Source organism: Sapajus apella, unplaced genomic scaffold (assembly GCF_009761245.1).
Source record: "Sapajus apella isolate SASKATOON/1434 unplaced genomic scaffold, GSC_monkey_1.0 scaffold78, whole genome shotgun sequence".
Taxonomy (NCBI): Eukaryota; Metazoa; Chordata; class Mammalia; order Primates; family Cebidae; genus Sapajus; species Sapajus apella.
In genome coordinates, this window is record NW_022437018.1 from 2067261 (window position 1) to 2093799 (window position 26539).

Below are 26539 nucleotides of genomic sequence, written 5' to 3' on the forward strand. Positions count from 1 at the left end.
AGAACAAATGAAAACTGTCATGATATGTGTCCAGTTAGGAAAAAAAAACCATGCTGGGAACCACAATATGACCCAAATTTTGCTTAAAAGGTTCAGATCAATCCTCGGATGCATTAGAAATGACTAGAAGCACACAAACCAGAATAGAGGTGGTTGTGAGGGATGGCACCGATGACCCAGTGTCTATATAATGAAGCTGTTTTCCAGAATTTCTCAAAAAAAATAGCTATTTATCATCACTAAAATATTTAAGGTCTGGTAGAGATCTGCTCATCCAGGGTGGCTGTTACAGGGTGCTCAGAGACTGAACAAGGAAAGGTTTGGGACAGATGAAATCTTTCTGAATTGAACACCACATAGAGGAAAAAGGTTAGAGCAAAGAAGTTCAAAGGTTTTTGTCCAGGTGAGCTTCAAGGACAAAGATCTTTTTTACCTTTTTACTTGTGAATGCTGAGTCCTGCATATAGTTCGCACTTCAAGCACTAGTTCATCTTAAAGTTGCTGATCTGTTGGAAACTACATCACAAGTCCAAGCTGCACCTCCCAAGGAACCAAAAACTGTTTAATTCTCCAGTTACAACATGGGAAAGTTTGAGTGAGTGGTCTGCCTCAAAGCTATCGTTCCATCAAGCCCTAATATTTTTAGTGTGTGATTCCGGAGAATGCAAAGTTTTTTAGGAACACATGTATAACATTAAGACAGAGACCTCTGTATACAATTTGATGTTTAAGACCTACACAGCAAGTTAACTAGCTGAAACTGACCAAGACAAAAGCTCTGCCCAGCTCAAGCCTGCCACATGGCATTCTGAATGTGTTTCATGATATTATGCAAAGGAAATTGTTATTTGGACATTAACTTGAAACAATATATTCCTATCAAAATAATAAATTCTGCAATCCCCAAAAAATTGTTGTTAAAAAATCTTAAGGATACATTCCCAATGCCAAGCATATGGCCAAAAAAAAAAGCCTACATACCATGAGTGCATGTACACATGTCATATTTTTTTGAGCCTGAGTCTCACTCTGTAACCCAGGCTAGAGTGTAGTGGCGCAATCCTGGCTACTGCAATCTCTGACTCCCAGGTTCAAGTGATTCTCCTGCCTCAGCTTCTAAGTAGCTGGGATTACAGGCCCGCACCACGACACCCCACTAGTGTTTGTATTTTTAGTAGAGACTGGGTACCTCCATGTTGGCCAGGCTGGTCTCAAACTCCTGACCTCAGGCGGTCTGCCCGCCTGGGCCTCCCAAAGCACTCGGATTATACGCCTGAGCCACCCCGCCCAGCCTCACACTGATGCATTGCATGCTCAGCTGCATCACTAAATAGATTATTTGACACCACTATTCTGTCACCATAAAAGCTTCTAAGAATTTTGAAAAGGCTCCCTTACCTAGAAAGGCTATCAGGCCCAGGTGTGGTTTTTTTTTTCCTTAAATAGGCAAGTTCCACCAAACTTTTAAGATAAAGATAACTGCCATGTTATATAAGCCACACCTGTTAAGGGGGGAAAAAAAAATGAAGCAAAGCTATCCAAAAGTAGCCCTGCTTCCAAACTATCCTACCAAAAACCCAAAGGCAACTTTATATAGCACATATACAGAAATTTTGAAAATATCAGCAGGATGAGCACAGCAATGTATTAAAATTCTAAAAAAAGTATAAGCTGATAGAGTTTATCTCAGAAATAAGATAACTCAACATTAGACAATTGTATTTCATTACATTGAGATTTTTAAAAATACAGTCATGTGTTGCTTAATGACAGGTTATATTATGAGAAAAGCATTGTTAGGTGATATCATCATTGTGTGAACATCAAAGTATACTTACATAAACCTAGATGGTATAGCCTACTGCACACCTAGGTTATGTGGTGTGGCCAATTACTCCTAGGTCTGTATAGCATGTTATTATACTGAATACTGCAGGCAATTGCAACACAATGATTATTTATGTATCTAAACATAGAAAAGGTACAGTAAAAATATAATATTTTAATCTTAAGGGACCACTGTCTTATACATAGTCCATTGCTGACTGAAATGCATCATGCAATGCATGAATACACCACCATCTCAATAGATGCAAAACATTTGACAAAATTCTGCTCATTCACGATAGCAAAACATCCTTCATCTAAGCATCTACCTAGAGCTTTTGTCAGATAACATATTTAATAAAGCACCAAAATCATTCCTGTAAAGTTTGAAAGGAGAATAGGATGTCTGCTATCATCAATATGACTCAACGTGGTACTCAACATCCTAGCTAAATGCAAGAAACAGAAAGGAAAGAAATGGAGGTGGTTCTTATGTGAGGGCTAGGTTCCAAGGTCAAGATGTAAGTGGGAAATGGCAGAAAGTCAGGTTCTCTTTGATTGTGAAACAGTTAGGGTAGGGTCAGGGAATCCGTTTCTATAAAAACCCGCACCAGTAGAAACCCCACACCAGTACACAGAAACTGACGTGGCCATCTGAGGGAAGGAGACAGACTCAGGGCCTACAAATGTTTGTGGAGCAAGAGAGACAGTGGAAGAGCCAGCACTGTTTAAGTTATCCCTCTCTTCTCTTTAGTAGGCATAAACAACAGAATATGTTAAATGTGAGTATGACCCCATTTTATGGCAGGAGATTGACAGATGTTAGAAAGGAGGGGACCCAAAACTGTCACTCCAGACACCCACCTACACAGTGCAAGAAAACCAACAAATAATTGTTCATCAGGGTAACCAGACACCGAACAAAAACACAAAACAAAAATCACTTCTAAATACAATGAGAAAGTAAAATTTAAAATACCCACATTGGCAAGAACAAAGCACCTAAGAAAAAGGCTGAGCACCTGTAAATCCTGTAAAAGTATATTAAAAAATACTTGAAAGTGTTAAAATGAATAAAAAATGAACCTAAATAAACAGGAGATTTTTACAATATAAACCCTCCCCAACGTAAAATCCCCGAGGATTTAAAGTATATAACATAGGCAGGGAAAAATCCTAACAGCTAAAACACTTTTGAAAAACTGTGTTAGAACTTGCCATTTGGGATATCAAAACCTACTCTAGAGTTATAACAATCAAAACAGGCTTACTAACAGGAATAGAGATTTAAAGAGTGTACACAACTAAGTTTGGGTATCTACAGAAGTTAGATGCCATTTCAATGGAATAAATGGCCATACACTATGTTTAGACAAAATTAGACAGTACCTCAAAACATGCACAAGAAGCCCTACACTTGACAGCACAATGTCTACATTTCCAGTGCCCACCTTGTTTATTTCATCTACTTGAATTCGTCTGAGTTTTGATTCCATTGATCCAAGCACCCTTCCTCATCTTCTTTCCCTTCTCTTTCTTGACTATTGTCAGGCTGGATACTGCAAGGGAAAACTTACCATTCATATTAGCCAGTTTCACAATCTATCCCACAAAACCAAATGAGAAGGCATTCACAGCTGCAGCTTACGGGTAAAGCTATGTAGCAAAACTGGGGTGCCAGAAATAAGAAGGTTAAATGCTCTGTTAGACAAGAAAATTAGAAAAGTATGTTCTGGTCAAGTCACAACCCAATGTGAAAACATTCAGGAGTCTAAGGTGATCCAGAATGTGACACACAAACCCCTAACCCTTCACAGCTAATCACAACATTGGGCTCGCCAAAGCATCAAGTCTTCCACTGAAACCCTGCTTTAAAAGAGTCATAATGAGAGATTTCAGTGCCTCCATGGGGTATCCCAATAAAGTTTTCTTGGATGAACAGCCCCCTTCCAGAAAATATTTTTTCACAGGCAAGAAATTATTTAACAATTGTGACTACTCATTTAGGCCAAGCCATAAGGGAAAGGAAAGGAAAAGATGCAGTTTGGGTGCTCGGAGGGAAGGGACATCTTCTTGGCCACCTCAAATCCGTTTGGGAAGTAGGCACAGTATAAATTAGCAGTTATCAGCTCATTGAGAGATCCAACAATTACTTCACAACGGGCCATTAAGAAATTGGGGCCACTGTTAAAATCATCCTCACTCAACAGGTAAGGAGTGAAGGGTCAAGCGTGATTACGCAATTGCCAAAAGTCCACATGACTTGACAAGAATTACCTAAAACCTCCGAAACCAGTCCACACAAGGCAACCCCAGTCACTGAAGCAGCCGGAAAACAGGGATCTAAAGGGTAATGTTCTAAATATACTTCCTGTTCAGAACACTTATTTAGTATCTTAAGGAATAAGAAGTTACTAAAGTTCAATCCTATTTTAAGAACACCCATATTATAAACTATAGATTTATGAAAAACAAGAGTCTAGAAATTTTTTTTTCTTGTGAAACAAGCAAGAAACTAGGAGTTAATCAGACGCTCACAGCTAGGCCTCATTGTTACACACTGATCAGACACTTAGAGCTAACTCGCATCATTCTCCTGTAAGGAGGACACAAGCAATCTCATTAAACATCTACACCAAACAAGACCATGACAAAGTGAGACAAAACAAGAGTGCTGTGAAACCCACAAAACACAAACATCCCCCATTCTTGGCTAAACTGAGTAACCACTACTTCTTTACCAATTACAGCTGTGGCCTGGCTCTAATCTGCCTTCCCCAAAGGGGTTGAGATACCCAATCACAGAATCACTCCCACTTTCTAAAAACACCCAACATAAAAATAAACTTTGCTTCCCTGCTTTCCATCAGCCCTTTCCAATATTACCCAAGCAAAGTCCAAAGCTCCTAATAGCTTCTTTCTAACAAGCCTTTCCTCTCTCTAATGTGTTTTCCCCTCACTGCACTGAACAATAAACCCAAGCTTGTTCAATGACAGGTATGTTCCTAGAAGTCTTTGTCTGAGGGCACAAATGATTCATCATTTTACCAATGATCAGGCTCCCTCATACACTGATATTTTGATAAAACCAAATTTAACTTCATTTGCAAATAAACTCTTCAGGATCCTAGCTATTGCATAGAAGCATGCTACATCTATAAGACAAAATGTCGCTGGTAGAGGCTCTGAGTGCAGCAAGATTTTTAATAGAGTCTTTAAAAAATACTGAAAACATTTCCTTCTTAATATAGAGAAAATCTTCTATACCAAGAACTCTGAAAACCGGGTAGCTTTTTCTTCTAAAGCTCAAATCACAGCAAACCATGATGACACAGATAGGACCCCATTTTCCAATTTTACAAGTTCTGAAAATACCAACTGTACACTAAGGGGATTTTACAGCCCTATAGCAACAAATGGTTTTTCTGGACACTCTAGGTCCTATGACCCAATCTCAGACAGGAAGAGACCAACAATATAGATAAATCCCACAGACAGAATGCTGCAAGAAAGACGTCAAACACTTAAAGAGTACACACTAATTCCAGTTGAGTAGAGTTCAAACTCCAAATAGTGGCTACTCTTGGAGGGATAATGGCTGGAAGGGCGCACAGTGGGGTCCAGGTGCTAGTAATATTCTGTTTCCTGATCTGGGCACAAGTTACACATGTGCCTTCAATCTGTGAAAATTAATCGAAATGTACACTTATCATGTCTGTAAGTTATACTCCAAAAAAAGCTTTTAAAAGATAAAGTGGTAGCATGTCACAGAGCAGCCTCCACTTAACTGAGTCTCTGGAAGTGGCATATGTCCACCATTTAGGCCAGTTCTTTCATCTCTCTGAGCCACATCTTCCATCCGTAAGTGTGGTTAACTCTTACACTCGCAGGCTCCTTTTGAGAGTTATGTGAGTTACTGCTTGTATTTAGCCCGGTGCACAGAGCATGATGGTTCAAACCACTGATGTCCTGCTGTCCAGTCTCTGCCCAGTGCCACCTCTGTGCAACTCAGGAAGAAACAATCAGCTCTGACATGATCAGAGATGACTATCTTTCTGTAATCTGGCAGAGCATCATCTGCCCCGCCCCCTTCTGCACTCCCTTTATCTCCTCCTTCCTGGACCTAAGCCCTTCAGTCCGACCCAGCAGGTCTCACGGGTCTCCTCAGCCATGTGCCTTCTGACTAAATCCACAACATCTTCCACCATAATAGTCATCTTCAACCAATACCTTATCTATTGTTTGCACTGTGTTATTACAGATGTTACTAAGAAGCGTATTCGCTTCCTACCATGCACCACTGTTCCTGGGCCCCTGATACTGAAAGTCACCCCAGGTCAAAGAATGAGAGGTCCAGGGCAATCTCTGAGAAGTGGGTGTGAGCCAGAGTGTGATGTGTCCCTTAAGTCTTAAGAATAGTTTTAAGATTAACATCCCAGCAGCACATTCATAAGAAAAAATGAAACCACTGGGGTTTTACACTGGGGGAAATTCCACCTTCTTTATCTTGGTGTCCCAGAAGGGGCATAATGGGGTGAGACAAATCCCCCTTTCCTCTCTTAGGGATCAGCTAAGCCCTTACTAAAATTTCAGATTATTTTGGACTAATTTTTAGACATCAATTCATTCTAAAATTCACTGGGGAAAATGTAAGATTTTAGAGGGAGAAAAGGCATTAATGGCCAGAGGAGAAAAAAAGTCCAGTAGTCAAATGAAGCCAAAAGTTAAAGTTACACAGATGCTAATCAACAGGCAGTATGCATTTTAAAAACTTCGCTAAACATCTTAGACACCTAGCAGTTTTTCCGTCCCCAAAACTGAGGAGCTCTACTTGGTATTAAGACCTAAGAAAACAATTTTCTTGTGGGAGTCCCCATGAAAGGGACAATGTGTGACAAGGTAGACGTAACCTCAAAAATACTCACTCCACATCCCTGTCCCTGGGAGGTGCACACTGAATGCTTAGGAATGAAGTGATCCTATATCTGAAATCTGCTTTCAGATGGTTGGACAAAAGGGAACAGAAACAGAGGGCAGGAGAGGGAGTAAGCAGGAAAGCGGGGGAGCAGAAGTGGTGATGTGGAAGTGATATACCTTAAAAACTAGAGAAATTAGGTGAGGGGTATAAATAAGAGTGTTTACTGTACGGGTTAACTTTTTAACTGAAAAAACTTTAATTCAGTGGGAAAAAGAAAAAAAATGATGTATTCATACCCCCAAAACACAATGAGTCCCAGGGACTCAGGAGGGTCCTATCAACTGGGTCCACTGACCACTGTGGTCTCTTCCAACTCTGGACCGTCAATGGACTCTGAGTCTTAGTCTTTGAGTTAAATACCACGTGTCTTTGCAATAAGCAAACAACATTATCAGTTACGCAAAGAACTAAAGTATAGCAACGAGTGAAATGTGATACTGGAAGCTATGAGATGGAGAACAAGGAAAGGATATAAACTCCCCCTTTTATGACTTCCAAGTGAAATGGCATCAATACCTTGCAAAGATATTGCAGAGTCAAAAAGCAAGACGTACTCAGATGTCCCAGATGAGCCAACTATCACAAGTGATATTAGAAGCAACGCTGTACCTTTCATTGGAGCCATCATCTCCCTCTCTCTGTATTTAGAAATCTAGACTTTCCTTTTTCTTCTCTTTGTTCTTTCAAATTCTGTCAACTGAGCCTATGTCAGCACAGGCTGATGATGGGGAAAAATGTAATGAATTTAAAAGTTTTACTGGAAGGTTACTCAAAATTATAAATCCTATCCAACAGGACCATAATATTAAAAGTTTATGCTCTTTTTGGTTTGATATACACAAATTGGAGTCAACTCAATTGATTATTTAATGAGGAAACACAGTTTTCTCTAAAACTCCCTAAACTATATTTGAGAATAGATAAGATCCCTATCACGTATACGGGTGGTGATCAGGGTAGAACCTGCTTTAAGAAACTCTGTACTCAGTATAAACTGGATAAAGTTTAATGTATTATTGTCAGAGTTCAAAACCCTTACATTTGACAGAAAGCCTCAAACATTGAAAAAATTTCCCAACATTCTCTAGCATTTTTACAAAAACCATCACCTTCATATGTGACTTGAGTGATCCAGACAAACAGGAGACATGTCTTTAATGGGCTCCAAAAACAGTTTTAAACTCCTAACGTCAACCAATCTGTAGATTCTTACTAAGAGGAACATTTGGTACTAAACGCCATATTATCTTTGTTCTCTCACTAACTTCTAAGCTATTTAAGCAAAAGAGGAGTTTAGTGTTGACTAAGTTTCAGGGAAAAAAATGAATGTAAGCAACATGGCAATTTATTCTAAGTAAAAGCAATCCCTTCAAAACAAACAAAAAAATAAGAAGTTCCCTCTTACGGGACCAAAAAAAGAAAGGAAGAATGTCAAAAGAAAAAGGGATTTCAGGTCAAGACAGCAATGACAATAAGCAAAACATGACCTATCACTGCGCAAGTGAATACAAACAAAATTTCAAAAGCACACACTCTAAGAACTGGTAATTCTACTCCTAGATTATCCTACAGATAATAAAAACCATTGCTAAGACTTGTTAAAAATTTTTAAAAGAATGTTTCCTGGCCGGGCGCGGTGGCTCACGCCTATAATCCTAGCACTTTGGGAGGCCGAGGCGGGTGGATCACGAGGTCAAGAGATCGAGACCATCCTGGTCAACAAGGTGAAACCTCGTCTCTACTAAAAAAATACAAAAAATTAGCTGGGCATGATGGTGCGTGCCTGTAGTCCCAGCTACTCGGGAGGCTGAGGCAGGAGAATTGCTTGAACCCAGGAGGCGGAGGTTGTGGTGAGCCGAGATTGTGCCATTGCACTCCAGTCTGGGCAACAACAGCGAAACTCCGTCTCAAAAAAAAAAAACAAAAAAACAAAACAAAACAAAACAAAACAAAACAAAACAAAAAAGAATGTTTCCTGTGACTTGCTTTGTAGAAAGAAAGAGACTGAAAACAATCAACAGAGGAAGAGTTAAAGAGAGTGCTCCCATTTTCCAGAATACTTTGCAGCAAGCCCTTGAAAAGAAATGGGCAATTCTATACCTAGTGATGGGGATAAACTCATGACATGTGTAAAGTGGAAGAAAAAAAAAAAAGCAAGATACAGAACCATATACAACACAACTGTGCTCCCATTTCTGGGTATCTTTTAAGAGGACAATATAGCCACACATTTGTATTTGCATAATATATAGCCTGAAAAACACTTAAGGCATAAGATGGCCAGGTGTGGTGGCTCATGCCTACAATCCCAGCACTTTAGGAGGCCAAGGTGGACGCATCACTTGAGATCAGGAGTTTGAGACCAGCCCAGCCAACATGGTGAAATCCCATCTCTACTAAAAATACAAAAATTAATCAGGTGTGCTGGCGCACACCTGTAGTCCCAGCTACTCAGGAGGCTGAGACAGGAAAATTGCTTGAACCTGCAAGATGGAGGTTGCAGTGAGCCGAGATTGTACCACTGCACTCAGCCTGGTTGATAGAGCAATTCTCCATCTTAATTAAAAAAGAAAAAAATGAAAGGGCAGAGAATAAGTGTGAACCAGGGAGAAAATCCAGTTTGGATACATTTGTTAAATCTACAATCCTTCCATCTTCATTCTTTCTTCAATCCCCCACCCATGTCGGGAGGTTTGCTTAAAGCAGTAAATTATTTTGCCACATCTAGATTTTAAAACACAAAGACTATTGGCAAAACCACATCCTAATGAAAAACTTTAAAAGAATGGATTAAAGTACCACTTTTATAGGTCAAATTTATTTAACTGAAAGTTCTAGATTGGCATGGTCCCCAGAACCTAAAAACCTACTCCTAATTTAAAAGGCACATATGCCAACATTACCCCTGAATTAGATTCAAAGAATAATTCAAATCTAATTCAACATTCAGGACCTGGCCCCACCCACTTCCAGCTTCAGGGCATATCGACCACAACTGCCCTGCACTTCTGTCGCTTTCAGGATTTTTTGCATAGCCTCTTCCCTGGGCCTAGAACGTTCTTTTACTCATTCTCTTTATGGTTAACTTAAAAAAACAAACAAACAGGGGGTTGCAGCCTACATGGCACTTCAGGGAAGCTCCCTTGGCTGCCTTAAACTGGTCTGGTTCCTCCCATCATATCCTCCAAGAAAAACACATCTATCTTTTCAAGGATTTATCACAATTTCAATTCTGTAACTGTGAAATCAGTTTTCCGATATCTATCTCCCCCACCACTAGAATATCAGCTGCCAGAGGCAGAAACTGTCTCACAACCTTATATACAGAATAACCTCAGAAATATTTATAGAATGAACAAAGAAGGTTTGTAATATGTATGTTATTTGTAATATTTGTGAGATGAACAAAGAAGATTGGTCAATATGAAAGAAGATTAAATTGAAGGTCCGCAGCTTTAAATCTATCTTTAAAGCAGGGGATATGGAAAATCCTGCAGAGTAAAATAAAACCGCTAGACAAACAGAGCCCCAAACTGACCACAATAGAAAAATAATGCCAATTACACTTGAATCCATTTAAGCAGCAGCTTCTGGAGGAAGAAAAATGCTACAATAATAGTATCCAAAATAAACAATTCAGTAATTGATCAACTAGTCACCAGAAATTATCCTAATTCAAGATCTTATATGAACTATACAAAGTGTTATACAGAGAAGGATGAGGAAAAAAGACACCATCAGGAGATGTATCTAACGTGCAGCTGTGAGTTCAAGTGGTTTAATGCAATTTAAAAGAATATCTGGCATCACTACTTCTATGTACTCTTCAGAATCTGCCTTAAATGCACTATCATTTAAACAAAAATGCAATAAACAACAAAAGTAGTCTGTCCTACTTTTTTCCAAAGAAGTAAATATACTGTAAGGTTTTACCATAAAATGTTAGTAATATTTCCTGTAGATTATAAATGACATCAAGAAACCATAAAAAGAAAACTTTGCTGTGGCCAAAAAACACCAAATGCCAAGTCAAAAGATAATTGAAAAGTGGGAAATTTTTTTGCAACTCAAAATTGAAAAAAGATCAACTCGCTGTAATATATAAAGTGCTAAGAAAAATGGGTAAGAGCAAGACCAAGGTCCCCAAAGACAAACAAGAAAGGATATCAACCAGGCAGGTACAGAAAAAGAATACAAATGGCTCTTACAAACCTAAGAAATTTTGCTTATCCACCCCCTTGAGAGAAACGCAAAGATGGTACTAATATGTCACTGTCGATTTACCAGACTACCAAAATCCAGTGTGATAAAACCCACTGACAGTGCAGTATGGGGCCACATATCTCTCATATCCTACTAATGGAAGTGTAAACTGTACAAGCAACATCTATTCAAATTACACATATATAGAGCATTTGACACAACAATGCCACTTCTGTGAATTTACCAAGAAAGGCAACATCAAAAAGTGAGGGAATTCCTCTAGAATCAGCTTGCTTAGCTAGGTGTCAATTCTGGCTCTCCTACTCTCTGGGGTATGACTTTAGGCAAGTCACCCAACCCTCTTTGGGCCTCAGTTTCCTGTCTGTAAAACAAGGATAATATACTACTGGCAGCTGGGAGCAGTGGCTCATGCCTGTAATCCCAGCACTTTGGGAGGCCGAGGTGGGCGGATCAGGAGGTCAAGAGATCAAGATCATCCTAGCCAACATGGTGAAACCCCATCTCTACTAAAAACACAAAAATTAGCTGGGTGTGGTGGCGTGCTCCTGTAGTTCCAGTGACTTGGGAGGCTGAGGCAGAAGAATTGCTTGAACCCAGGAGGCAGAGGTTGTGGTGAGCCGAGATCACGCCATCGCACTCCAGCCTGGGCAACAAGAGCAAAACTCTGTCTCAAAAATATACACATACATATGTGTGTATATACATATACACACATATGTGTGTGTGTGTGTGTGTGTGTGTGTGTGTGTGTGTGTGTGTGTGTATACTATTGGCTACTTCTTAGGACTGATGGGAAGATTGAGTCAATATAAGGAAATGGTTGAAGACAGTGGCTAGGAATTATCCCCTCTGATACACTCACCCACATACAAAATGATCTGTGTCCAAGGTGACTGTGATATTGTGAGACCAAAGGCTGAAAACAAATTAAATGCCCAATGGTAAGAGATATCCACACAATGGCTTACCATGCAACTGTTAAAAAATAGAAAAAAATCTCCAAAGTATAATTAAATAGCAGTGGGAGGGGCAGTAAAAGAATATAATATCGTATACACAACCTTTTGTGTTAAAAAGAAGGGGAACAAATACCAAGTGATGTCTTTCCTATTCAAAAAAATTCAATTAAAAATATTTTTTAAGTGGGGCAATATTCCAAACCTCAGGGGAAATTATTATATGTACTCACGAACGTATTGACTAGCGGATCCCAAATTTTGTTGCTCGGTCAAAAGCAACTTTGGAATTCTGAGAAATTTTGGAATTGAATGCCCTTTGCTTTTAAGAGCTGAACTATCAGATCCCCTCCTTTTTTTTTCTTGAGAGGGGCTTTCTGGCAAAAACCGGAAAGCCTGCTAGACCAATTCTAAAAGAGCTGTAACACTTATCAGACCCCTTTTTTAACCTCCTCCTCCTCTGCCAAGGAGCTAAGAGAGGAGAAAGAACCCTAGCCTGGGTGTGAGGCCACTTCCCTGGAAATCCCACCTGTCCCATTTACCAGCACTGTTCCCTGGCCAATAATTTAGCAGCATGTCACCTGAGCCCCACATCCTTTGTTTTTAAAGGAGGCACACACTACCTACTCCCACAGATTTGCCATGAGACTCAACTGAAATAATTTAGCTAAGACCACTCCATAGATGTGGCCCAAGTTGCAGATTTCAGAGCTGGAAATTCCGGGCAAACACTGCTTGTTATTCTACCTGTCCAGAAGACACGTGTCTGCACATACTGCCCGCAGCTTCCTGTCTGGTGCTCTCCAGCCCTGCGTGGCTTCACACATAGCACTGAGTCAGACTTTCTGGAAGCCATAGATGCCAGTCCATCTTCCGAGGGCATGACTCCCCCAGATGCTCAGACATTTCTCAGCTAGAAGCTTCCAGGGAAGGCTGCACAGGATGCCTCACTTCAGGTCTGCTTCACACAGGTGAAGTGGTGACCTAAAATTCCTGCTGCTTCGTCATAGGGGCTGGAAAGCCAGTTTACATACCTACTGAGGGCAGAACCAGCAAAACTGAGATGCTCAGAAGCTGGGGAGGAGACAGAGCAGCAGGTAAAAGGTCTCCAGGCCTGCGGTCAACAGCTTTAGGGAGGAAGGTTAGAGCTAGGGCCAGCAGCCCAAGAGCAGCCTAGGCACAGGGCTTAATAGCAGAGGAGAGGTAAGGGTAATGCCTTTGATCCCAGAAAAGCCTGTGATGTTTGCCTTTCAAACGCTAATTTACCAGGAGAAATATAACTAATTTTGTCAGGCATGATAATGGTATGGTGGTCATAAAATCCTTATCAGAGACGCAAACTTAACCATTTATGGTAAAGCTATTTCAGACTATGTGTCAATAATTAGTGAAGCTGGTGGTTTGTGGATTCACTCTACTTTTGTATATGCTTGAAAAATTCCATAATAGAAAAAGTTTAAACAAAATCCACTATCATCATAAAAATAAATTTCACAGCGGGGAAATATGAGAAAAGTATTCTCACAATCTGATTGTTTGCCAGACATGCAGGGCTAGGAGATAAGGCCTCCAAGTCACTAACATAGGCAGCTATTTCTCCTCCCAGGGCATTAGCATCCTCATCAGAGCACCCTTCACCCATCAAAACTGACTGGCACTGCCCATGAATTTCTTTCAAGGGCTACTGAGGCATCCTAAGATGCTCCCCACTGGCTATGTGGGGCATGCTCTGTGTCAGAAGCAGCTGGCCTGGAAGATATTCAGGTGCAGAGCTTCCCATCTGGCATTCCCTGCAGGAAAATGTGCATTAACCATAAATGACAAGTGACAACAGGGACACGTGAGAAAGCATTCGATGGGAGGGGCTTCTGAGGCAGGAGGAGGATGGACAGGAAAGACCTCAAGTATCAATCTAGCCATTCTGGGCTGCATGGGATACTACAAGCGGAGCCCGCTGTTTCAAGCTGCCATGCCTTCGTTCATGCTGATCCTTCTCCCTGGAATGCGCTTTACTCACATTTTCCTGAAGGAATAAAAACCTTTGAGTCTTCCAACCTTCTGCTGTCTACAAAGTACTCAACAGCTGCCCAAGCCAAACACAGTTATTCCACATTCATTCATTTCTTCCTGGGCCAGCCCTGGGTCTATCTGGCCCCAGATGCCTCACTGCCCTTTTCTCCTGCCCTGCAAGGTACTGCTGACCTCTGCAAGCTGCACCTTCCAGTTCCCAAAATCAGTCAATGGGATTCAGCCAATAAGATGCACTAGCAAGAGATGGTAAGATGGAAGGGAGAACTCGGGGTATTTCTCCCCTTTCTCCATCTTAGGCAGCACCCACGTCTCAAGGTCCACAGCAGTTCCAACTTCTTCTTGGTGACCATAGCCCCTGGGCTGTGATAACACTACCTCTTCCCTTTATTCTCCAGAGGTGGTGTGAGAGCAGTGTTCTGCTCCTGCTTATTCCTGGGTTGTCTCATCACCCACCCCACTTGAGCCCCTCAGCAACTCTATCACTGGGATGACCAATCCCTGAATTACATCTTCCCTTTCAGCTCTATGTGGTTTGTTTCCCTCTGTGAATACTGAATGATAAACTAGCCATCTTCCTCCACTTGCTACAAGGGCACTGCCTTCCCACAACTCTCCAAAAGGCTCTGAGTTCCTTCATGGCAGGCACAAGGTCGTCCTGGGCTTCGGATGCCAGGAGCCCAAGGCAAGGTACTCAGTTATTGTTTCTATCCTGCCTTGCTCTTAGAAGGACAACTCAAGCACATAGTTAGCACTTAGGATGTACACGAAAAATGTTGGGTTAAATGAATGCATGGCTGCCTCAATCTACACAAGTTAAGGAGGAAGGCCACAAGAAGAGAAGACTCCTGGAAACATCTTTCAGGGCTAGGGGGATTCTTTTAGAGGGAAATTGATAAGGATTAGACACCCAAGAATTAGAACAATTGCCCAGACTATAGGGCAAAGACTTGCATTACGAATTTTCAAAAAACAAGCAGCAGCAGCAACAACAAAACAATGCTATATTCCAAACTCCTACAAGGAATTTCATGGACCATTACTGCTGCAAGTGGTTGTAGAAATACAATGTAGTGTGGTTAAGAACAGAGGCTCCCAAGCCCGGCTATCAAATCCTGCCCCCACCACTTAACAGATGAATGATCCTGGCAAGTTAATTATCTGCACTCCTGTTCTCTCCCTGGCCCCATGGTTTCTTTTCAAGGGCCACATCAAGGTAGAGCACATCGGTCATTAGTCATTATCCACAGCATACTCCAAGGGTCTCAAACTCAACTGCCATCAGGGCGGGAAATAAATTAGCATGTGAAGCTGCAGAGGTAAAAACCAATAGAGAGGCTGGGTATGATGGCTCACACCTGTAAACCCAGCACTTTGGGAGACTGAGGAGGGTGGATCACTTGATGTTAGGAGTTCAAAACCGCCCTGACCAACATGGTAAAACCCCATCTCTACTAAAAACACAAAAAATTAGCTGGGCGTGACGGCAGGCATCTGTAATCCCAGCTACTCGGAAGGCTGAGGCAGGAGAATCGCTTGAACCTGGGAGGCAGAGGTTGCAGGAGCAGAGATCATGCCACTGCACTCCAGCCTGGGCAACAGAGCCAGACACCATCTCAAAAAAAGAGAGTAAAGCAAAGCAATGCAAAAAACAGAGAGCAAAGCAAAGCAACGCAATGCAACGCAACAGATGGAGGTGATGCCTACAACAGAGCAGAGGGCGTGCCCTAGCTCAGGCCTTCAGAAGTCCTTTACAACTCTGAAGCCAAACCCTTCACCTATGGGCCAAATGCAAGCTGCCCTTCTGCAAACCCTGAATTCAAAACACACCTTTCTCAGGAAGCTGAGACTCGTCAAAAGACATGACTGATGCCTCATCCCGCAGAGAAGGTGAGGCAGAGAGGCCCAGTTCTCCGGTACCACTGCAGGCTGGTGAGGAAAGGAGACATAAAACAAGGGGATTGGTAACATGGCCAAGTAAAGGCAGACACCTGAGCCATGCAGTCAACAATGGCTTCCAGAGAGGAGGAGACTAGGAAGCTGATGTGGAAGAACAGGAAATGTGAAAGCAAACTGAGAGCTGCTGAGGAAGAAGTGGAGGCGCCATCGTAAGAAGACTCCAAAGAGCTTTGCAAAGGAGAGAACGTTGTGTCAGCTTCTGGGGAAGGAAAAGAGAAAAGGGAAGAAACAGGCAGGAAGCAAATCCAGAATCACTGGGTTGAGAAGGAAAAGGAAGATCTGTGCTGAATGCATCCTGAGGGCTTTCCTAAGTCATATCATTTATCCCCATATTATTTATTCCTAAGTCATATCATTTATCCAAAACCGGAGAGCTAAGATACTATGATGCCTTTTCAGAGAAGAGGGCAAGGTGGCTTAGAGGTCAGCTAAATTGCCCCAGGTTTACACAGCAAGGAAGGAGCAAACAGATTTTTAAACACAGGTCCTCCAGGTTTTAGGACTACCAGATAAAGTACGGGAAGTCCAGTTAAATTTGAATTTCAGATAAACAACAAATGCTTTTCTAGTATATACAGGTGCCATGCAACATGTGAGACATACATATACTAAAAAAGAATTCATTGTTTATCTCTAATTGAAATAGAGTTGTGCATCCTGCATTTTTATTTGCTAACTGATAACCCTAGTTGGTTTCCAAGTCGCTTTCCGTTATTCCAAGTTCTGCCAAAGCACTCTGGGGTGGGAAAATCAGAAAGCAGTTAATGAATAAAATTGAAAGAAGGGGCTAGGTGCAGTGGCTCACACCTGTAATCCCAGCACTTTCGGAGGCCAAGGCAGGCAAATCACGAGGTCAGGAGATCAAGAGATCAAGACCAGCCTGGCCAACATGGTAAAATCCTGTTTCTACTTAAAAATACAAAAGATTAGCTGGGCACGGTGGTACACACCTGCAGTCCCAGCTACTTGGGAAGCCGAGGCAGGAGAATCGCTTCAACCCAGGAGGTGGAGGTTGCAGTAAGCCATTGAGCCAAGATTGTGCCACTGCACTCCAGCCTGGGTGACAGAGTGAGGCTCTGTCTCAAAAAAAAAAAAAAAAAAAAAAAAGAAAAGAAAGAAGGGAAAATTCACACAGCCTAATAGAGAATGCTAATCTGCAACACGTAAAACAAAGAAGCATAAAAACAGAAGCAGCAGAACCTACAGAAGAGAATTGGGGCAAGAATACACTGTACTTATAGAAAGCAGTAAAGCCTACAGGTTTTCATTTGTGGCCTAACAAGCAAATCCCAGTCCCTTTACACATCACCGTCAGGCAGCAATCACCCAGAGCTGCAAGGCTCTGGGCCAAGTAAGAACCAACCATGGAAGGAATGACTGTCATTAGCACTAATCTTCCTCACCTGAAAAAGAGTTCAACAAGAAGGTGTTCAGACAAGGAGCAGAGAGGGAGGTGGTGAAACCAAAGGGTTACCATAGTTTTGGCTAGAGCCTCCACAACTCTGGTGGACAGACAACAGCAAAAGTGGGAAAGGCATTCTTGAGCTCACTTTAACTTGTTTATTTGCAATGCAAGCAGAGTCCCTCAATCAGATAAAATATCCTCCTTGCCCTTTCTTACCATCCCAAAAGTCAATACAACCAAAATATTACTATTAATTGAGGGAAAAGCATGCTTCTCAACCTTCAGAAAGTCCCCAGGCTAGAGAGCAACCCAGAGGAAACAAAGAAAAGAGGTCACTTGACCACTCCCTTGCAAACAGAGAAAACTACTGTCTCCCACAGACCACCCGGGCCCATAACCATGGACTAACCTTCCATCATTTGGGTACTGCAATCCTGCGAAGTCAGTCCATTTCAAAGATTCATGTTTAGTTTCTGTTCTTTAAACCAGCAGCTAAGGAGAAGTGGCACTAGGGCGTTGGCCAACAAATTCCACCTTCTGGAACCTGTACCCCCACAAAAGAGGGTCAAAAGTCTCTATCAGAGAAGCCAGCTTTGACAGTCTTCTGTCTGCCAATAGCTCTAAAGTCAGAAAACGTGTACTTTTGCAAAAAACAATGGAAAGAGCTCTGTAACTGACATACAGGGAAAAACAAGAGATCTTTTAGGAAGTATGTTTGCCTCTTCCAGTCCTGTTACTTTTACACAGCCACATAGGCTGGTATAATCCTGAGTCACCAAACCCTCAGAAACCCGCTCAGTTCCCAGGCATCCCTGAGCACCAGAGAAACAAGGGCCCTGAGAAGCCAGGTTATGACGTTCCCCAGTCTGCAGGGCCCAGGGAGCTTTTGGTGCCGCCTCAACCGCCCCCACTCAGCTTTTGAGGGGTTATTTTTCTATCATCATCTTATAGGATTATCTAGAGCAGGACTGATTTTGAAATGTATTTTGGAGGACAACAGAAGGGGGTGAGGTGGGGAAATATAATAATATTTAATATCCTTTTTCTACAGGAATAACTCACACATTACCCCAACACTTTCCTATATGTATCATCTCATTTGATCTTCATAACTGTGGGATGGGAGCAAGATTTCTGTTAACTCGACAGACTCTTATCAGGTAAGTAAACCAAGGCTCAAAGGCCCTAAATGCAATATAGCTTAGCTAGTAGGGTAGCCAGACCTCAATTAAGGAGCACTTAAGTGTCCTGTAGGGCCTGTATGTCCTCTGCTGTGCCACACTCCTTTCATGTCATCCCACTGCCCAGCACCAACACTGAGGGAAGGGGGTGGGGCCGCCCAGGAAGATGACTCTAAAACTGCAAATAATTTCACAGATACTTAAGCAAACCACTGCACAGCAATAAAAAAGAACTGCCACTATCTGCAACGGCATGGACACTGTTTTATATTAGTAAAGGAACTAGGATAACCAAAGAATCCAGACACACAAAATACATTTTGCATAATTCCATTTATATGAAGTTCAAACAAACAAATCTATTAAATATATTGAGATAAGTCAGAACACGGTTACCTTTTTGGGGAGTACTGACTGGAACAGAGCACATGAGAGTGTCAGGGGTGTTGACAGTTGCATGTATTCTAAGCAGGGTGGTGGTTACACTAGTGATTTCATTTTTAAATTCACTGAGCAGCCAGGTGTAGTGGCTTATGCCTATAATCCCAGCACTTTGGGAAGCTGAGGTGGGTGGATTGCTTGAGCCCGGGAGCTAGAGACTACCAGCTTAGGCAAAACAGTGAACCCGTGTCTCTTTAAAAAAAAAAAAAAAAAAAAAATCCCCGGAAAAAAATAGCTGGGCATGGTGGTACACGCCGGTGGTCTCAACTATTCAGAAGACTGAGGTAGAAAGATCATTTTAAGCCCCGGAAGCGAAGTTTGCAGTGAGCCAAGATCGCCCCACTCACTCCAGCCTGGGGTGAAAAAGTGAGACTTTGTCTCTAACAAACAAACAAATAAATACAATCAGCACTATTTGATAAACTTGTGCATTCAAAGTTTGTACACTTTACAATAAATATGTTGTTCTCCACTGAAGAGTTTACAAAGAAGAAAAGTTAGCACTTCCCAAAATCAATTCCACAGATTTTACTGAACAGCTGTGTTAAGGTTATGGAAAACACAAATGACCCTTCAAATAGCAGGGCTTTTATGTGGTAGTCACCACGCAAGGCACAATCTGACTGCTGTGTTCAATCCCTGTTCTGCTGCTTACTGCGATCCTCAAGGGGCTGCTGGGACTCCCTGTGCCTCATGTCTTTCATCGGTGACACGGAGATCACAAAGGGTTGTCCCGAGGAGTCAGAGTCCCTAAAGGTAAAGTGTTGAAAACCGTATCCAGACACACTGCAAGACTGCCGTATGTGGCAACAGTTACAATGGAATAAGACAGATCATCCTACAGCTGATAAATGACAAAATATCTGCCTTCAAATAGTTCATTAAAAAGACACAAATACAACGACAGATACGATCCACCATCACTGGGGAGGCAATGTCCTATGTCCCAAGTCTGTGGCTCGCATCGCCAGGCTCAAAAAGGCAAAAGCTAAAGAACTTGCCACTGAACTGGGTTAAATGTACACTGTTGAGTTTTCTGTACCTAAAAATAGCTACGATAATACAAATTTTCCTTCAAAAAAAAAAAAAAAAAAAAAAAAAAAAACAAATAGACATCTGCACTAAGTAGCCAGAGTGGATTTCCAAAAGGCAGAAATGCTCTTACTGTTCTCACTACCGCCCTTCGGTAATCAGCTCCTGAAGGGAACCCAGGAGTTCCCCAGCTGGGCACTGTTCTCCTCCCATCTTCATTTTTCTCTGGGCATTCAGGTTCTGCCTGGGTGTGGGAGGAGTGCCTTGTCCTACCATTACTCACCCCCTACTTCTTTTGGATTAACTTGGATTTATCCTTTAGATCTTGACTAGGAAATCTCCTCCTTCCAAAGCCTGCGCTCTGACTCTGCCACCACTCCTGGATTGAATCAGGGCCCCACCACCAATGCCACCAGCACAATCTCATCCCAGTTGTTATATACAGGCACACTGCCTGGCATACAGCAGGCATTCATGTTTGTTTAAAAAATAAAAATAAAAAAAAAATGGCTTGTACTGTGCTAATCAGACTATTTTTAAGTAGATACTGTAATATAAATGCAAAGAAAGAAACTGATTCCAGGCTGGGATGAGGCGGGAGGGGGAGGAATCCATAAGGCTATGCCATGTGAAGAGGTGCCATCATCCTGGGGTATGCTGGACAGGATGTAGGGGTAGAACAGACCAAGGCCCAACTGGAGGGCAACTGAGCCAGAAAGGGGAGCACAAACTGTCCCCCATGCACTGAAGGCACACTTCTCTATTGCTTTTTCTTTTCCAAGACAGGGAGTTTGCTACCCTGGCAACACTCCCTTAGGCCCGGCATCCTGGGAATTTGCTGTGGCAATGGGGCAGCCCTGACTACCCTAACTGAATAGAATGGTATAAGAACCTCTAATAGGAAAATGTCCACAACAAGATGAAGATAAAACTGTCCCTGGGCTGTGCACGGTATCTCATCCTGTAATCCCAGGACTTTGGGAGGCCAAGGTCAAAGGATTGCTTGAGCCCAGGAGTTCAAGACTAACCTAGGCAACATGGCAAGACCCAGTCTCTACAAATAATAATAATAATAATAATAATAATAATGATCCAGGAGTGGTGGCACACACCTGTAGTCCCAGCTGCTACGGAAGCTGAGGTGGGAGGATCACTTGAGCTCAAGAGGTTGAGGCTGTAGCGAACTATGAAGGCACCACTGCACTGCAGCCTGGGTGACAGAGCAAGATCCTGTCTCAAAGAAAATCAACTAAACAAAAAGTCTTGTCCCTAAATTAATTTATGTGCCATCTTCCCACAGACTGTAGCAGCTTTGAGGTCAGACCTGGGCTCAAATCCCAGTCCAATCTGATAGCCATGGGACCTCAGGCAAGTGATACAACCTTTCTGGGCCTAAATTTGCTTTTGTTTGTTTGAGACAGAGGTTCACTCTTGTTGCCCAGGCGGGAGTGCAATGGTGCGATCTTGGCTCACCGCAACTTCCACCTCCCGGGTTCAAGCGATTTTCCTGCCTCAGCCTTCCAAGCAGCTGGAATTACAGGCATGCACCACCACACCCAGCTAATTTTCTGTATTTTTAGTAGAGACGGGGTTTCTCCATGTTGGTCAGGCTGGTCTCAAACTCTTGACCTCAGTTGATCCACCCGCCTCCCAAAGTGCTGAGATTAAAGGCGTGAGTCACTGCACCCAGCCAATCTGAGCCTAAATTTGTAGGCTTATAGCTATGGATAAATAGTAGTACTGATCATAGGACCCTAGTGAGGATTAAATGAGAGGATATACACAAACACCTTCCAATAGTGCCTATTCCATTGTAAGCACTGCATAAACATTCGCTGTTATCACAGCAACACAAAAAGACTTGGAAGTGGGACAATAGTGGTGAATAAAAATTCTATAAGCTTTCTTTTTCCTTCAAACCTTGTAAACTTCTTGTCTGCCTTGCCCCAAAAGAGGTCTGGCCTTAGCCCTTGACTTCCTGGAGGTAATTTCTAACCCTTTGGAATGTCATGCCTGATAAGAGTGTCTGTTTACCTGAGGACCTTGGATCACACAGGAAAGCCTAAGCGCTTTGGGCCATGTGGTATCAGCACAGCCTTCTCAGGGCCAGGAGACTGAGACATGGTCAACCACGTCTACGCGATGGAGTCCCCGAAAGAACTCTGCACCCCAAGGCTTGGCCAAACTTCTCTGGTTGGCAACACTCCATGTGTACTGTCACACGTTGTTGCCAGGAAAGTCATACTGTCCACACTCCATGGGGAGAGGACAAGCAGAACCTCAAAAATGTTCCTGGACTCTGCCCTATATGCTTTTTCCCTTGACTAATCAGCTGCACCTGTGAGTATAAAAATAATTTTAAAAATGAAATTACAGTTTATTCCAAATGCTATCAAGGAAATTAAAAGCATACATTTCATTAAAAATAAAAAATAGAAAGTAACCGACATCTGTGAGGTGCTGGGGGGGAGAAATGGGGGAAAGTCCCTTCCCTCCTAGAGGACAAGCTCTCGTCATGGGTGATCCCCCCCATGCAGCATCTCCACATCTGGGTGCTTACTGGCACCAAGCCCAGAGCTGGGCATAGGGCTAGGGCACTGCACATTTGCTGAGTGACAGAAAAGAACCATATATGGGACAGCTAACAGGCAGTACAAACTTAAGTTAAAACAAGACATCAACACTTCAAGACCAAATTTATAACTTCAAGACCAGGACAGTGAAAATCAGCTAGCTGCTTTTGTAGACCAGAGTAAGTCTTTCTTTAAAAAAAAGAAAACATATATATATACATATATAAAAGTCACCAGGAATAGAGGTTTACCCAGGAGTGAAAACTAGATATTATTGTTTAATGAGTATAGCGTTTCCATTTGGGATGATGAAAAGTTCTGGAGATGGATAATGGTGATGGCTGCAAAACACTGTGAACGTACTTAATGCCACTGAATTGTACACTTACAAATGGTTAAAATGGTGAATTATATGTTGTATATGTTTTTACCACTAAAAAAAAATCATGCAAAAAAAGTCACTAGTCCTCTTCTCTGGGTACCTAACGTGTTTCTCAATAAAAACTCCACGTGTGCAAGGTTCAAAACTGCATAAAACAGTTAATAAACTTTCCAAGTGACATGAACCCTTACCAGGTAGTGATTTGAACCTGAAGAAGTCTAACTCTACTGTATGGCAAATACACTTAAAACAGTACTTTGGTTAACAAAAAAAATTAAAATCACCTAGTCAGTTTTCTCCTCAAAGACTAGTGGGGCTACTAAATGAAGTAGAGACACTTCATTTAGTTTTGACTCAATAAACGTCTTTGTTTAGATACACTAAGGTCTAGTGAAGAGCTCCTACCCACAGAAAACATCTCTCAGTAGAATAAAAGTTATCATTTGAGTTGGCATATTAGGATAATTTTTTAAAAGTCAAGCTCGCATAAAAATAATTTCATGAGTTGAAAAGCTTTCTATATGAAACATCAGGTATAATTATTTTTCTCTCAAATCTGTTCCTTTCAGCCTAATACAATCTCAACAAACAGAGAGCACAAAAGACTCAAGCTGTTCACTTATAAAAGCAACACGTGAAGTGTGTAACACAGGTAACTAGATTTCTAAGAGTTTTCTTTAGCTCACCCATAATCCCTGCTGCTTACATTCTTTTACTCTCTTCCTTCCTCCTTTGGAGAATGTTTTGAATTATGACCTATGCCTGGCTGAACATCCCAACTCTGTTCTTCGGTACCAAGTGGCCTCATTTGATCCTCAGTGCCCTGAGATGCCCTGGTGGCTATTACCCAGATCACTCTGGACACACACCTGGCACCGCCAAGGCTGGATTGATCTGGAACAGATGCCTGGAAGATTAGCCCATCAATCAGCACTGCTTTTGTAAAAAGCTAGAATTCAAAATTGCCTATAAAATAGTACCTCTAATTTTACTGCAGGAAGTCTTTGTTTTAAGATAGTTTCAGATTAAAAACTTGAGAAATTCAGTCCATCCACCAATATTCCATAAAAGAAACATGGGTGGGCCCCAGAGTATAACAGGAATAGAGGGAAAAAAACACCTAGATAATCTGCACTGACAGATGCAGATTATGAAATTAAAACATCAATGGCATTTCTTTTCAATCATCATCACATAAAAACGAAAATTAAAAACAAACCAAGAGCCTCCCTGTGCCGCCTCAGCATAAATTGAGCAACAGCTCTCCCCGTCTCTACCTTACAAAATAAACTACAAGCTAATTAAACTGTGAATGAATGTAACACATTGTTTTCCTTAAAGATATTCACAGAGACAGATAAACTTCATTTTGGAAGCTGGAAGGTAAAATTTCCCTCCCTGAGAACCTCCACAGGAGTCAGCCTAAGCTTCCCTTCCTGCGTCCATGTGTGTGTTGGGTTCTTCTGCAATGCACAGGCCCCAAGGCTGGAGAGAAAGACGGTTTCCCTCTGCTCTGTATTGCCTACAGCACCAGACCAGGGCCAGGCTAAATGAAAGTCAAGTGCAATCCTCGCTATGCTATGAGGGGAGCCCTAACATTCCTTTTGGATATTTGTGAGTAGCACACAGTAGGCAGTATTATAAGCACTTGATGGCTGAATCCTGCCTCTTTGAGGCTATGTTTATTACATGCCATTTTATGCCTTACTGAAGAAGCAAAGGCCGGGGCAGAGAGGGGAGAGCAGAAAATTTCCCAGCAAAAAACAAATGAGTATTGTAATGAACTGTAATCATTAAATTGTACTCCATGTCCAATCTGGGAACCAATAACTAAAGCAGAGGATTAATTTTAAACAACCATCGATCACATTGTTAACCGTTTAAGAATACTTATCCCTAAAGAGAGAACCTACACAAAGTGACCTCTGCAATTTACTGGTATCATGGTTGGAATAAACTTCACAGCTGTAGATTTTATAGCCATAAAAGATGAGAAAATTTGACAGTCTTGGAGAAGCAGGAACAATCTGCAAGTTAACACCACCGCAAGATCCTGACAATTAAGAATATTTTCCAGAGGATTAGGTCCTCTGTCAAGAAAATTGCAACCACCACTAAGCAGGAACATACCGAGCCTATGAACATTTACTCTGCCAACTTTGACAATAATTCAATATACCTGAAGGTACCCATATTGTGATTGAAAACAAAAAGCAACACCCACCCACTAAGCAAAAAAGTATGCAAAGGGGACAGAAAAGACTGTTATTATTCCTTACTCAGCCTGACTGCAGTTCAGTAGCTTGGATTAGCATTTTGAAGTGTAAACACAATTATTTCTGCAAGGCATGATTTAAGGAAAACACACACACACACATACACACACATACATACACATACTTGTGTCTCTGCAAGATACAAGCAGACATCTATAAGAATTCGGCCAGGCGTGGTGGCTCAAGCCTGTAATCCCAGCACTTTGGGAGGCCGAGGCGGGTGGATCACGAGGTTAAGAGATCGAGACCATCCTGGTCAACATGGTGAAACCCCGTCTCTACTAAAAGTACAAAAAATTAGCTGGGCATGGTGGCACGTGCCTGTAATCCCAGCTACTCAGGAGGCTGAGGCAGGAGAATTGCCTGAACCCAGGAGGCGGAGGTTGCGGTGAGCCGAGATTGCGCCATTGCACTCCAGCCTGGGTAACAAGAGCGAAACTCCGCCTCATAAAAAAAAAAAAAAAAAAGAATTCAACAACCCCCACCCTGTTTTCAGATGCTTCCCCTATACCTGCTACAGGTCACCAGTATTTATTGGCATTAATGCATCCCCCTGCAATAGGCCAGATTTGTTTCCCAGTGGGGCATTTCAACATTAAAGAGTCATAGAAAAACATCTGAAATGATCTGTCAGCATCACCAAAACCAAGGCAGCAAATCTGAACACTTCCAACAGGGGCTACTTTTTCCTCCAAGCCTTGCTCAGAAACACTTAGAAAGGAGAACCTGAAAACACTTTGTCCCCTTTCAGATAAAATGTATCAGGAACACCCAGGTGTATGCTACAAGGTAGCCCATATTACCCAAAGCTAGAAGCCAGGGGCACACTGATTGCAATGATCCCCAAAGTATACAATGTATCCATTCACACATCTGGGCTGTTTATCAACTACAGTAAAGAAAAGTGCTTGCTGTTGTGGCAGGGGAGTGGCTCCATGAAGACAAGGTACAGGAGAGAGTGTTGGCAACTTCATCACAGAAAGAAACAAGTACACACATACCCATGCCTCTGGAGCCAGCTCAACAAATTTCTGAGTGTTTCCCGCATGCCAAACAGTGAGGAATGTGATGAATAAGGCAAATTCTGCCCCCAAAGAAATTTACACATGAACCGAAAGAGATTTCTGTAGTTGTGTGTCAGTGACAGAGGGGATTCTATGGAACCACATAAGCAGGTGCATACCCCGGTGTGTGACTAACCAAGAGGAAGTATCAAGACATACCAGGAAGAGGTTCAGGTGGAGGAGGCAGTACAATCCACTTCGATTGACAAGGTG

The 26539-nt window shown here is 42.0% G+C and overlaps 1 protein-coding gene and 1 non-coding gene across 2 annotated transcripts in view; both read right to left on the reverse strand.

Annotated features, from left to right (window-relative positions):
- CCDC6 (coiled-coil domain containing 6) overlaps positions 1–26539 on the reverse strand; it is a 118881-nt gene that overhangs the window by 85241 nt on the left and 7101 nt on the right. The window lies entirely within an intron of this gene.
- On the reverse strand, positions 12354–12415 carry LOC116533056. Its single transcript, XR_004261061.1, has one exon. It is a non-coding gene; the product is annotated as a U7 small nuclear RNA (small nuclear RNA).